A 14,980-nucleotide genomic window follows, 5' to 3' on the forward strand; every position below is an offset into this window, starting at 1 on the left:
AGGTACATCTCACAGATTGGACAGTATGCTTATAATTCACAACTCTAAAGACTTAGATGGAGAATAAGCAGGGTAGCATTTATTTTAGGTTTCTAAGAAGCTGGTGGAAGCATTTGCCTCTGTGGTTCATCAAACTCAATAGTGAGAAGCTTCTTGGTGAATCGGACAGTATGATTTCCAAATAAACAGTATGTTCCTATCATAAATCTCTTGCTAACAGCAAAAAAAAAAAAAAAAAGTACTTTGTCATGGAGGTTTACCTGTGGCATTAAAGGTAAGAGCAAGTATTTTAAAATGCACAATGGAATAATGATGGAGAAGTTCAGATTTAACGTTTGTTTTGGGGGTGGGCCATGCAGTAGAAAAAATAGCACTTATATAAACAAAGGAAGATATTTCCTAGTTTAAACATAAGTTGCTTTCTAACCTACATTTGCAACAGTATGTTGGGCAGAACTCAGAATTTGATCAGAACTCTCCTGTTAACAGAAGAAAGAGTCTTTTCTTAATTGCAAAAACTTTAGGGTACAAAAAACCCAACACCCTTCTTCCAAGTGATTTGTCTCCTTCACCTGCTGATATTTAGATATTTGGGTTTTACATATTAACAAGCCAAGTCCATCTTAAGATAAGATTCTTACATTGGTCTTTCCCTTCTCAGAAGTCTAGAATGGCTTATATTGCTTTAACATCTAATACTTCTTAAATTCTCAGTGTTTCTAGCTTTAGGAAGTACAAGTTGTAGTATGTGATCCTGATTCTCACAATGACACCATAGTCCTGAATAATATCATCACCCTCTGCCTCCATATAAATGTTTACATCATTACTTGCAAAGTTGTGGTATTAGTTTACCAGCTTCTACTAGTGGCATTTTAGGTTACACTGTATTTCTTAGGTCCTCAAACTCTCAGCCTCTAGTCATTAGAGCCTCCTGGTTTCTCATTAGATTAATTCTGAAAATGAGGCATTTGCATTTGAAGGAAGACACTTTTACTTCTTTGATCATTCCTTTTATTGGATATTAATATGTGCTGGGCAGATAACATTGACTTTTTTCTTAACCCACCTGCAGAGGTGGTTGTCTCCATCATATGTAACTGTAGAATAAGCATGACTCTTTGGATAGACACCTCAATGCTGACAGGTCATTTTGAGAGGCAGAGGGTGGAAAGAGAACCTCATTCTTTATATGTGCATGCTGTGGTGAAGTAACTGCCAGGCCTGCCGGGCTTTGATGCATTTATTGCTTTAAAGTTGTAGTAGTGCTTTGTAACTTGCTTGGTCTCTACTCGTGCTTAGTTGATGCTCCTGTTCACAGCTCCACGCTGTGGGGCTGGCCACAGCACTGTGCTGGGAAGTCATGGTGTTAATCTTGCTATTTCGAAGTCTGCCTGGGACTGTGTTTGTAACAGACATTTATGTGAGTTTCAGGGGCTGGGCGTTACTCTGGGAAATTCTGCTGCAGATTTGGGGGGCTTTGCTTAAATGTAGGCTTTTCTGCTTCCTTGGGATGAGACAGTGACGCAAGTCTTAGTGACTGGATCTCTCCTATACTGAAGTGTATAGCCTCTAGACAGAGTACTGTTTACATACAATGTGTTTATTTTTAATAGCTTGGGACTGTGGGGATTTGAAACAAGAAAATGTGCTAATTTAACTGGGAATCTTAATCTCAAAGTCTGCACGCATGATCCTGCCATGTTCCAAAATGTTTTAAGAATCAGCTTGCAATCCAGCCTTGTATTTTTCTGATTAAAAAAAGGTAGGTTAAGTTCCCATAACTCCTTTTGAATTAAAGATTTTAAGCTTCATGTAAAAGGCTGGGTACGTTCATTAATGCCATAGGATCAGGGATTAGACCCCCCTGAACAGAAGTAGGGGAAACACTGAAATTTGAACTGCAAATAGCTCAAGAGTTAGCTTTAATTAATTTTAAAATAATGTATGTTTACTTAAAAGAAATTGGGAAAAGTAATAATAAGTGGTCTCTTTACAGATCTTTTTACTGTAAAGAACTAAGGCAGAGAGCACTTTAAATCCTAGAAACAAATTTGGGAAATGTTGCACTGAAAGAGTATTATAAAAAAAAAATGAAGGTGAAATTTTTAAGTGAGCAGAATGATACAAAAATGATACCTATGGTGAAACCAGAGGTGCGGGCAGAAGTACAGTTCAGATAAAGAAGAATGTAGCAATGTACATTTGAATTTCAGGTGGCTTCACCATTTTTTTATATAAGATTTGGTACAGGGGATAGCACAGTTAATATTGTCCAGCAGCCAACATAATGGGCAGCAGGCCAGAAGATTCTTATTCTTCCCAGGGTGATACTTCTCTCTACACCCCCAGAGTGTATTTCAAACAAATTAATGTGTGGTATGACACTTGTTTGACCATATACAGTCAAGTTTACATTTTTCAGTACTTGATTTTAAACTGCTGTGGATCAAAGTGACAAATTAATGGGAAACTGGAATGAGACTTCTTAAATGTACCTCAGTTGTTTGTAATCAATATACCTTTTTTTTATTCTGTGAAGAGTCAATTCTATATGTACCCCTGTTGTATATATGTTGAATATTAGAAACTTGACTGGAGATTTTAAAGAATATATATATGTAATCATATGAGTTCTTTTAATCTTACCACATATATAGATTTTTTTTTTAAGAAAAGACTTTTTAATAATTTCAGTACTCTTTAATACTTAATTATTTATTCTGAATGTTTTTTTTTCTGGCCTTGTTAAGCTTGATCACTTGCTCATCAATGTCCAGATTGTTTTGTATTAGATCAAATTTGCAATATTTAGGCATAATGCTGTCCATATTACAGTGCCGTAGTACTCATACACAAATAATCATAGACATCTGAACAGACTTTGTAGTCAATGAGGCCAGTAACATGGGCAGAGTTGCTCATCAGGCCTGCGTCTTATGCAATCACAGTCTTAACTTTATAAATGGAGAGCCTTTTAAATATTAAAAGCCAATCTGAAAACAAATAAAACTACTGGTGGTCTCAAATTCTATTAAAACAAGTCAAATCTTTCCCCAGATTTTTATTTTATCCGTGACCCATTTAAATTCCTAGAACCATTGGTCAAGACCAGACCTGGGGCTCCTTGACTGAAGTTTTAGGACTGTTGCATTTTGCCTGTGTTCCCCCATAACTTTGTCAATAAAGTAGATTTAATCTGAGTTTGTGGGGCTTTTTTTTAATTGCATCTGAAAAGGTATGAAAGTAAAGGGGGTACAAGATACTCAGGAAGTCTCTAGCACCTTTCAGTTTCAGGCCTGGTGCAGATCAGAGCTATGGCAAGGAAGACTTTATTCCTCTTTGTGCTGTGAGGCTCTCGCTGGTGCAACCTGCGTTTTCCACAGGTTTCTTCTCCCACCAGGCGAGGGTAACTGGTTGTTGCTGGAGGGATCAAGGCACTTGCAACAGTGGACAGCCAGCACAGGGTCATCTTTATGCCCTCCACTAGACATCTGTTTACGTGAAGCAATAAAGATTCAATGTGAAAATTTACTTTTTTTCTTGAAATGCTTTCATTTTTAAGTTGGAGCTGCATAGGTCTGGTTCCTCCCACTTAGCCCCAGCTCTTTGAAAACGAAAGTGTGTAGGATGTACAGACCCCAGCTGAGTTTTGTGAACTTTGATTTAGCTCATCTGATACAGCTGTGTACGTTTAGAGTTATTGTTTCTCTACCTGGTTTGTGAAGGCTGATCTTAAGCAGACTTTGGAGCATAAAGCTTTGATCGACAGAAATACTTTCAGATTTAACTTGGAATGTTAAATTCGCACTTTGAAATGAAGATCAGATTGCAGACGGGCAGACCAGAACTTCTTATGAATAATTTGTCTGTTTTGGTGTTTTGGAGCCTCCTTTCAGCTTCCTGTGTAACTTAAAAGTGTTGTGTATGTTGACACTTCATACCATTTCAGCTGGTTTAGAGCCTAAAAATAATCCAAAGCTCTTCCTTTGTGTGATGAAACTATAACATAGATTTATTTTAAAAAAAAAAGAAACCCACACTTTTCTTTACACTTTTCTCTTAGAACAGATACAGATCAGCATATTAGATGAAAATAGTGACACAGAACATTTGGAAACTCTTTCCTTTCAGAGACCAAGTTATGCAATGTCTGACAAATATCCAAACTGATAGAGAGCATAAAACCATTTGTGCATGCTTGAACTGAATATGCTGTAGGATTTGTTTCTTTAATTTTGCTATAAAGCCAGCAGCGTGATTGCTTTTTCTAAAAATTATTTACATTTGTAGATGAGGGGACATAAGAGTGATTGGAATGCAGTGAGCCTGAAGCCTCCATTCAGAAGAAAACAGTCATCATCTCTCCTGGTTTAGGCAGATGGTAGAAGGAAACTATGGAGTGAAGTGATGAGTCACTATCTCATTTGGTAACTGTATTTGCTGTCCAAGCCAGAGCCCTTGGATTCATTGTAAAAAGCTTGGTTTGAGCATAAGCCTTGGTCCTGCTGCAGTTGTCAGAACTGCCCTGCAGTCATGAACTTCACGAGTCGGTTGCTTTTGACTTGCACTGAGAAATGGGGTAGGTTCCTGCCAGATAGCCTCGCCAGCTACTTGTGGTCACGTTTCTTGGTGTACAAGGCAGATTTCTAGTTGCCAGATGAGTGCATGCATCTGAAAACAAAGTTCTTGCCATCTGCTTTATTGCTAATGGAAACAAAGATTTTGCAAGCTGCATTAAAGTGAGGCAGAGCATTTTTTTCTAGGTGATAAAATCAGGACAATAGTAACTAAAAAAGCCTTTGTGAGCATAGGGATAGACTTGCAAGTACTAGTACAAATTGCACATTAACAGTGGATGGATCTGGGCAAGTTCATGGTTGATGCGTGGCCCCACCTGCTGGTAGAGGAGGAAGGAGCTTCAAAACCAGCATCTTCCACGTTGTGTTTTAATCGTCACAGGATAAGAGTAAAAGTGAGAGAGAGCTTTTGAAAAGAATATTTTATTTGACCAATTGATATTTCTGGGAAAAATATATTACTTGGGGCACACATAACCCCCTTTTGATCCTTAAAGATGACCTCAGACCTGAAAAGGCTTGTGTGGCTGAGATGCATCTTTTTTCTGCAGCTGTATCAATTGGTCTAAAAAACCCCTGCCTTTTGTTACACATTTTGCTTTAAGAAACTGAAAGAATAAGATATTCCTATTTTGATGCTATAAAAAATATTAATCTGTTTTGTATCAGATTGATTTTAATATGCCTTTCTATAGTTACAACAGTGGCATTATGTTTGGTGACTTTGCTTACCTTTCTTTAGCATTATGTAATATTGATTCAGCCTGTTAATACCTCCTGCTGACATGAATGCTTCTGGGGCAGATATAAAACAAGGCAAAGGTGAAGTAGCCTGTTCTTTTCCCTCAGAATAATCTTGATCTGTTCCTGTAGCTGTGATCCAGGAACATCTGAAAAAACCCACTGGTTAGCAAATATTTCTTACTTAGGCTTACATGTGATAACATCAGTTTGTGAGTTTCAGCAACACATGGTGCTAAGTATTTGCCAAGAATGGATCATTCTGCACCCTGAGCAAATAACCATGCCCACTTAAATAGTTGTGTGATGCCATATAGGCATCCAGATTTTCTTGTGTGAAAGAACACAGGTGGTGTAACTGCAGCTGGCTGTGCACTCTTTCACATCTGTGTCTTGCTCCAAAGCTGCTTTCCATGATGAACATCCATGAAATCAATCTGAAGGCTAGAATACAAAGAAATGCTTTATTTTCATAGCTAAGAATGACAAGGGGAATTACAGGATTTTAAAGAAATATTTATTTTAACTGGAGAAGGATTTTAAATCCTGAGAATACTTTAGTGAGAATTTAGGTACTTAGGAGTATTTGAAGAGAATTTTTGGCTTTAACAAAAAAAAAGTAATAACTGTGGTTAATACTAACTTCTGTTCCTGCTTTCAGAAAAATATATGTCTAAAATACAATCCTATTTTGTGGTTGCATTACTAGAAGAGATAGAAGAGATTTTTTTGGTATTTTTCTTTTATGTTATGTATTAAATTTTTTTCACGTTGTTGTAGAAATGCTTGCATCCTTGGACTTTGCCTGAAGTCTTTTGGTAAAGGGTTAGCAGGTGTAACTTTCTGTGCTAACTTTACTGGTTTTTATTCAGTCTTTTATGAATGCTGCATGCAGCAGTTCACAAGAATAGCACCCAAGCACTAGTCTTTGTTTTCACATATTGATCCCCTTTACAAAAAAGTTTGCATGTAAAACAGCATTTAAAAATAGTATTTAATCTGACAGCTTTTTAGGTAGTCAGGATCTATAATCAAAATCCTCAGGACAGAGTTTCAAAAACACACTACTGCCCTGAGCTAGGGAAAGGTGTAATTGCATATGGTTGCTACACTTTAAAAATATCTTTTAAGACTGTCTTGTATTTCAAAACTATTATATAAACTATGGCATGAATGGTGAAAAAGGTCTTTAACAGTTCAGTTAGCTGTCAGAAAATTTGCTTGTATAATCCACTGGATGTGTTTGTATACGCTTGGCATCATTTGCCGTGTTAGAGCATTTCCCAGACGTTCATATCTGAGACAGTTTCTTCACTAGAGATTGTGGATGTCGAGGGCAAGAAGTGAGATCTACCCTTGGCAGGTCTGAACATGCCAGTTTCCATCCGTGCTGGCAGATCACTCGTGTCCAGGATGGGAGGATGCTGCTGCAGAAGGCAGACCTGTTGGCAGGAAGAGCAGTTACTTCTGGTCTACTCTGCTTCCAGAAGCTCTTGAGCAGCTCTTGTATTTTTCAGTAAATAAGCAAGGTGTAGATGAGGCTGTTTTTTCTCTGTGGTGTCTTTGCCTTTTTTTTTTAATTGAGTTTCTGTGTGTTGGAAAACCAGACAAAGTTAACTCTCCTTTCTTTTAAAGTTTTGATGCTTTCTTCTAAAAAACATGCACACTTAAAAAATCTAAAGATACTGGCCAAAAGCCAAACTATTTCACTTAAAACACATCAGATTGGTGTAATTCAAGTGGTCTCTTCCTTACTCTTTCTCCCCTGTTTTTGGGGGGGATTGGATTTGTTGGATGCGTCATATCTGAGCAGTCCTGTGCTGTAGCCTCCTGCTCACCAGCTGGGAAGGAAGGGAGAGGAGCACAACCTGAGATCTGTAGTCTGAGGAGGGAATGTACTTCCCAGGAGGCGTGGCTGCACCAGTTTTGTATGTCTTGTTTACAGTTATAACAGTAGAATTTATTTGTTGGGGTTAGGAGAAAAAAGTTTTGTCCTCTCACCAATTCCTTCCTAGATCTCCTTATCCCACTTGGACAAGATTAGTAGGCAGCAGATAGGCATGGAGGATTATTTGTGGTGAAGAAACTTTTAAATGGAAATGCTGCAGACCCACGTTTCAAAGCATGTTACGGCTTCTCCAGTAGTCTGTCTCAAAGGGAAGGCTTTTAGTTTGTGAGGGTACTTTTTGATTTCAAAGCCCTCTTCCTAAGCTGTTTTTGGCTGGAGGTAGACCAAAGCGCTTAAATTAGGCAATTAATGAAAGAAACCACTAATTATGCACAGTGGTAGATAAGGCTGCACAGCTGTGTCTGGTTTCATTATCTTTCTATCCAGGAACATTCCAGAAATAAACAGTTAAGGGCAAAGATTTGCAGTCCTTTTCCTACTTGCACATTGTGTTCAACCCTGTGACCACACATTCCAGTCCTCTATTGCTAATTCGCAATTTTTCATGTGCTGCGCTTGGATGGAGATGTGAAAATGTCTGTTGTGTTTATGAACTTAGCCTTGAATTGTCTCCTTGCCGAGACACAGCTGCTTGGCACAGGTGAGGAGCTGCAGAGGCCATAGCAAAGCCCTCCATCATTTCCTGCTTTCCTCCTAGTTGACTGGCATGTGCTTGAGGGGCATCTGCCCTGCAGTGGTCTGCAAAGGCTGTGAGGCTCCAGGGCACCATGGGGTGCAGCAAGGTGTCATCTGCTCCCATGGTCTTCCCATCTCCGCTGATGCATGGGTCTTCTTTGAGGGGTCGATGCCTTTCAAGAGCTCCTCTGAAACAGGATGCTCTTGGCTGACCCAGCTTTGTGCCTCTTACTGTAATACCATCTTTCATTCTTCATTTGATATTTACTGCAATGTTTGCAATATAGCCATTCCCTTGAGAGAAACATCAGAAAATGTCATCCCTTGACATTTTGAAGCAAGTTATTTTGGGTACTTTGGAGTCAAATTGTACAGATGTTTGAGTATAATTTAGAATATATTCTTGCCAGTCCAAATCTACTCCATTGTTCTTAAGCCAGAATGGTGTAGCTAGTCATTAGCCTACATAAGCAATTTTCTTACGGAGAGAAAGATTTAGGGACGCCTTTTATTCCAGTGCAAGCCAGTTCTGAGAATAAAGGGGTTTTGTAGTGGTCCTCGCAATCTGGCCTGGACAATAGAGAAAGTGTTAAAGAACGCATATTCAGAACAACAAGTAGCAAAAACTTCATCTCAAATATCTGGAAATAAAGGAACTCTGTTCACTCAGTGAGGGGTCCTCAAGGGCACAGAGGGATGAATGTTTGAATTCTCTTTGCTCTGCTGTATTTATAATTTATTACTGTTGGTTGAAAGATTACCGTGCATTCCCCACTGCTTTCATGTTTTTCTAACTTCCTCTTGGGTCAAACTTAGTGTTGACAACTCCAAAACACTTCTGGTAGTCTGTGTAAGTGGCAGCCCCCTACGTGAAATGAGAGATTTTCACAGTATTATTGTCAGGACACTTTTTGGAGGTTATATTAAATCACTGGTTTAACAATGTTTACTACAGAGCGACTAGCATGAAGTCTCACTTCTTTTGAGCTGCCTTCTGGCCTTTGGGAGAATTCTGAATGCTAAAGGAACCGTTGGCACTCATCTATGTAATACTAATTGCTTTGGACTACTCTCGTAGTGATAGTTCAAAGTCTCTTATATCTTCGATATTAAAACTTGGGCTGTGGGTGCCTTCCCCAGTGATTTAAGATGCAGGACTTTAAGTTGCATGTACAGTTAAGCAAAAAAGGGGAAGACAGTTACCAACTGTTATGCTTTTTCTCCAGATGTTTCCTCTAAGACAAATATCTAGGGTTTTATTATGACACAGTAAGAACACACCAATAAGATGAGAATGGTTGGGGTTTTTTTTTTGCTTTTCATTGTCTGTTTGATCTAAATAGCCAGTCAATCAAATACTGTGGTAAATTGTCTGGTAGTTTAGATGGAACATGCCCGTGCTTGTTAATGTGAGCTGCTCTCTTCTAAACAGAGTGTTAAAATGCTTTATTCAAAATCCCTTTGGATGCAAACTAAAAATAAGATTATTTTAAAGTACTGATGTTCTTGAGAATATTATACATGGTTGGAGTTTTTTTGTTTACTTAAAAGACTTGTTCATACAAGAAGCAGCAGGCTGCTGTTTTACTTTCCCTTAAGTTGGTGACAAAACCCATTTTGACTACAGAAGTAACAGTATCAGACATATAGTCAAGGTTTAGCAACACTGGGACAAATCCCACAGTTCTTATTCTCACTTCTCTCAGGCAGAATTCCCATTGCTTTTAGGGTTTGGAGCACAACTGCTAGCTCTGTTCTGAAGAGATTCCAGTATACCAGATTGCATGTAATATGAAATACTACACAATAAACAGTTATGTACAGAACAGTGTCTGACTGTCCTTTCATGGATTTTGAAGACATGGAAGGGTAATACTGTTACAATCATCTCTTCTGAGGTCCTGGGCTAATGCACAGCATGGGATTTCACTTGGCAATTTCTGTATGGAGCTCCTAACTCCTAGAGAGATTTAAAGCATGTTCCATGTGTGATGGTAATGAGGGTTTCTTATAATTGAGGAAATGATATGGTGACGAGTTTTAATTGCATATTGTTATTGTAACAAATTATTATATTTACAATAAATAGAGTTTTATTATGTTGATGCATGTGCATGTATACAGTGAATTACACACTATAGTAGGAGAACATTGTTAAGATTGCAAAAACATGCATCTAAAACTTGTGTTTATATATGTAATTATGCCTTCTCTTAGCATATGCCATCTGATACAGTTTTTAATTACATAGTTGCCTGACCCCTTTTCCTGCTTATCCTTGCTTTGTTCATTGTTGAGGTCTTCACTGAGTGAGAACTGCTTCATTCTGGTTGTTTAGTTTGTGGTCTTAGGCCAGCTTTTCCTTCACAGCCTTCAGGCTTCTCACTGGAAACAGGTTTCTTCATTGCCTCTTCTGCTCTTTCCAGTGATGTGGCTGATAACAGCTTCATAATGCTTCATATTCACAAATATTAAGTCGTCTTCAGGACGCTGTTGTGAGCAAAGGTGGTATCATAATTCCTGTGAGGAATGAGGTAGATCAAAAAGACAATTAAAAAGTAACTACTGTTTTAAGATAGTTTAAGTTTAATCTCTTTGTAATAGGGAATTCATGTGGAAACACAACTCAAAAAGCTGAATCTGGGGATGGAACTCTTAAAGAACTCTTAACTCTAACACTTAAATGTTCATTGAGATAACCAAAACCAGGAACCAGAACTGCCTTAGGTTTGACATTGTAAGGCGCTGTCACAAGCAGTGAGTACCATCTGCTCACTGCATGTCTGGCTTCAGTTACTGAGTACTGGGTGACCAGGATGATTCCTTGCAGAACAAATCTTCCTGGCATACCCCTGCCTGCGTCATCCAGCTTCACCAGCTGGAATCCAAATATAAGCATCAAAAGCAAAAGAATTATTAGAATGTGAGTGCACAGATTCAACAGATGTGGTGACAATTTAGTGTTTTCTCACTTGTTTCTCAATTCTGAGAATTCAAAGTTTCAAGTTCTCAGTACTTCGTTGTACATGTAAAGCATGTCTTGCAATAGAAATATGCATTTCAGGGACATGCACGTTTTAAGTACCTTTTGCTTTAGGTTTATATGGTGTATCTCTAGTAGTTTTGCTTTTTTTCACTGTATTGTAGTTGTGATTCACAATGCAGTGATTTTTGCAAATGATCACATAATGTAGTTAATTACAGTCCTTGAAACTTGATTTTAGTTTTCTGTTAGAAATCAGTAACTTGCTTACTGGAAAGTTGCTTTTGCTACCTTCTTTATTCTGCCATGCTGTAAACTGCAACCTTATTTAATCAAGGAGTGTGGCAGTGCAACTTTATCCTAGTGTGACAGTTTTCTCCTGGATTACTCTGTTGCTAGCATCATACATTACATTTCTCTTTTGGGAAATATTAGTTTAGAAAGTGGTAATCAAGGCGGTTTCAGTGTGGATGATAGATGAGTTATGGGGGAGGTATGAAAAATATTCTGACACCTGGAATGGTTATTCATTAACTTTCCAGACACACTAGAATCATGAGAAGAGTGTTCTGCCACCGAGGAACCTGTGTTGTCTTGCACCAGACCCCTATGCCATGTTGGAGAAATTGAAGGATATGCCCACTCCATATGAAGTTGTCTGGACAACCTTTGTATTTTTAGGTTTTTCCTATTTTGTGTCTTTGGGATACTGATATGGAGTTTGCAGGGTCATTGGGTTTGTATGTACAAACAAGACACAGGACTCTGAAGAACCATGGCATTTGATCTTTGAAAACCAAGAGTGTATGAATGCATGCTCCTATGAAAATCCTGAATTGCAAAAATCATTTATAGTGGGCTAGAGAGGCATTTGACAGATTACGTGCAAGTACATACATGTGTGTTTCATTATTTGATTGCCTTAGGAGACTGGTGTTTAAGGTGGCAGATCTACTTATTAAAAGCAAAGCTCTTTGGCTGGCAGGATTACAGAATGCCTGAAGGAGAAAGAGACCAAATGCTGAGAGAGAAAGAGAGTGAATGTGTAATGTGCAGAAAGCAAGGGGAAGCTATAAAGCCAGCAGGAAAGAGTAGACTTAAATGTGGTTCCAATTTGTTCTGTTGGTCTTAAGTTGATAGCCATGCAGAAGTAAAAGCATGAAGTTCTCTCATTTCAATATGAATTTAATGTTTTGGAAAAGACAGATTTTTCTGTCATGATAAGTAAGATTTGGTCACCCGTTTGCAGCCTGTTAGAAATCTTTAATCCATGCTTATTTTCCTGACTCGGATTAAAAAAAAGCCAATAGCAGCAGCTTGCTTTGAAGCTTTACAACGGACTGTCAGACAATGGCATAAGTGGACTCGCTGATAGGCTCTGAAAAATAGGCTCTGAAACTTTGTTCTTAGTCTTGATTACCTTGATGCAAGACTACAGTATTGACTCCCAGTATATGTTAAATTTCTGAATGTAATTTGGTGATATGTAATTTGTGGCTACGGGGCGGGGGGGGGGGGACGACACGACACCAAAACAAAAACCAACCCAGTCTTTATACATAGTACTTTAGAACTAAACTGTCCTGTAAGGTTTTGGAAGCAACAGACAAACAAGTTGAGTCTTGAGAAGTCAAGAGAAGTCTACATCTGTGGCCTCGCACTTGCTTGCTTGCTTGCTTGCTTGAGTTGGGTCCCTTCGCACCTCAGGCAGCACAGATTAGAATATTCACTTGGTCCTTTGCGTTATTTATTCCTAGCTGAATGCCATTAGAATAACCTTGACTTGCTTTGTCTCCTAAGACTTCTCAGTTTGAGAGCAAGATTTGAAATGTGGAAAGCTGACTGAGGCAGTGAAACACAAGAAAAAGAGAAGCAGAAGGGCTGCTCCCCTGAGAGACCAATAAATATGCTATTTAAAAAAAAAACAACCAAACAAAAAGCATTTCCCTTAAAACAAGACCTAGATTTAGATGATTGCTCATACTGATCTCTCTAAAAGAGGCTATTAGTGGCACATTTACCATGAAATATTAGAACCCTTTAGGAGGCAGCAGGCTCCTGTTTAGCAATTCTGAGTCCTGCAAGAATTAAGTACCTGGTAGTATCATAGCAGAGCTTAGGTGAGTTATACCAGCTGTTTGCTGCATCTACCATTTGTAAGGAGCTTTATCTTGTAAAAGCCTCAGTAAAGTTCTTTGAAGATTCCATGGCTGAGCTAATTAGGATACAAGTTTTTCCAGCTTCATGCACAATTTGGAAGGGTGAAATTAGAAGGAGAGCGAGGTAGAAAGATGCTTGCTCTGCTGTAGCAGGCAGTTCATGTGAACTATGCTTAAAAACAGGGAGTCATAAGCCTGTTAGAAAAATCAGGTCAATTTAAAATTAATGCATTCCTTTTCCTTCTGTTCTCAATAGGGAACTGTTTTTTTGGAAGGGTTCTCCATCTGAGAGTCAAGTGAGACATCCTTTCCCTTCTTGGCATGGCCCACATTTAAATAAATAAATAAATAAATTCCTTTAAAAAAGGTAAAATGAAACGAGAAAGAGGTGCTCCCTTCCGGTAGGGTCAAATAAAGGTAATTATGGTTGGTTCTTTTGGCAAGTTGACTAAGGGATTCCTCTGGAGCACAATAACAAAAACAGACATGTAAGACTTCCTTTTTTTTTTCTGTTTTCCCAGTAGGATAGCAGGAAAACAACCAGGATATACCTGGCCCTTTGACAGAATAGCAGCCAATTCCCAGTCCTTGCTGGCGAGTGTGGAAGAAGGCTTACTCCTTCCAGCCAGCAGCCTTTCAGCCTCACGAATGTCCACCCATTTCATAGTGAGTCATAGCTGGAAGACATTTTCACATGTTTGATCACATCTTGTGCAAGTCAGGGTTGTATTTTTACTCCTTTATTGCATCCTATAATCAACATTCTGAAACAGCTGACTGATTGTAGCTTTAAGCTTTGTTTGTACTTATGTGGAAATAGAGATACATGTATAGATAGATAGTGCCATTATATTTTCAGATATGGATGGGTTAGAACACTAGCTAACTTTCTTGGCAGGAGCAGGATGGTGGAAAAACTGTTTGGGGTGTTTTGTGTATGTGACCTGTGGAAGTTCTGTAGACTTCCAGCACTTAAATATTCAACAGATTAGTATTTCTTGGCATGCTCATTTATACACTCTACTCCCCTAAGTTCAGAGGCAGTCAACTTGTGCATTGATCCTGCTCCCCATGGATTTCCTACAGGGAAGTTGGAGAATGTCCACAGCATGTTCCCCTGTGCTGGAGTAGGCCAGTGTAGGGTAGCTGCCTGGTGGCAGAGGCAAGGAGGCGAAGCAGCAGGTCAGAGTGCTTCTTGCCCACCTCTTGAGTCTTTGTAGAGGACGTAAAAAGAGCTTCTGCCTCCCTGGCTTCTTCCCTGGAAGAGCAGCTTTCATTTGATCCACCTGAGTAAAAAATCACAGGGAACATGTTGTCAGTTCTTAACCAGACGTGTATGGTTTTTTAGTTTGCACAGTTCCTCTGCAGTTTAGGCTTTCCAAGACCACTGACAAAATATTTTTTGCAGTTATTTAAACCTCTTCTGCTCAGTCTCATTCCTTCACAAGACGCTGCTTGTTTTCAAGAGGGACACGTTTTTCTTTGTTTTAGACCCCAAGAAGCTCATTAACACTGTAGGGTTGCATGAAGGTTGCAAAAGGATTTCTGTGAGTTCAAGTGCTTAGAATTATGGTTGGGTTTTCCTAAAGAGAGGCTTTGCCTCTTGCTTTTAGTCTCTGTAAATGAACACTCCCACTGCAGAATGAAATCCTGTTCCATACCTCCTTGCCCTGACTTCAGTTAATCTTTGGCTTGCAGACAGTGATGTAAAAACATAGCCAGTTTTTCATGCTAGCTTTTCATTAGCGCCACATTTGTTGTTATTTTCAATTCTTTTTTTACACTTCCTATAAACAGATTTTGCACTATATGAATTTCTGCAACACAGTGTGCTAGACAGTACACAAATGAAGGTCTTTGTCCGGTTGCAGTTAGGCAGCTAGTTGAGACCCTGACTGCTTTGTAAAGGTCCGTGAAATTCATTCACCACTTT

The 14,980-nt window shown here is 38.8% G+C and overlaps 1 protein-coding gene across 2 annotated transcripts in view; it reads left to right on the forward strand.

The window, feature by feature from the left end:
- Positions 1–14,980, forward strand: part of PIK3R1 (phosphoinositide-3-kinase regulatory subunit 1) — a 60,624-nt gene that overhangs the window by 5,980 nt on the left and 39,664 nt on the right. The gene's annotated exons all lie outside the window — the stretch shown is intronic.

Source organism: Buteo buteo, chromosome Z (genome assembly GCF_964188355.1).
Source record: "Buteo buteo chromosome Z, bButBut1.hap1.1, whole genome shotgun sequence".
NCBI classification, from domain to species: Eukaryota; Metazoa; Chordata; class Aves; order Accipitriformes; family Accipitridae; genus Buteo; species Buteo buteo.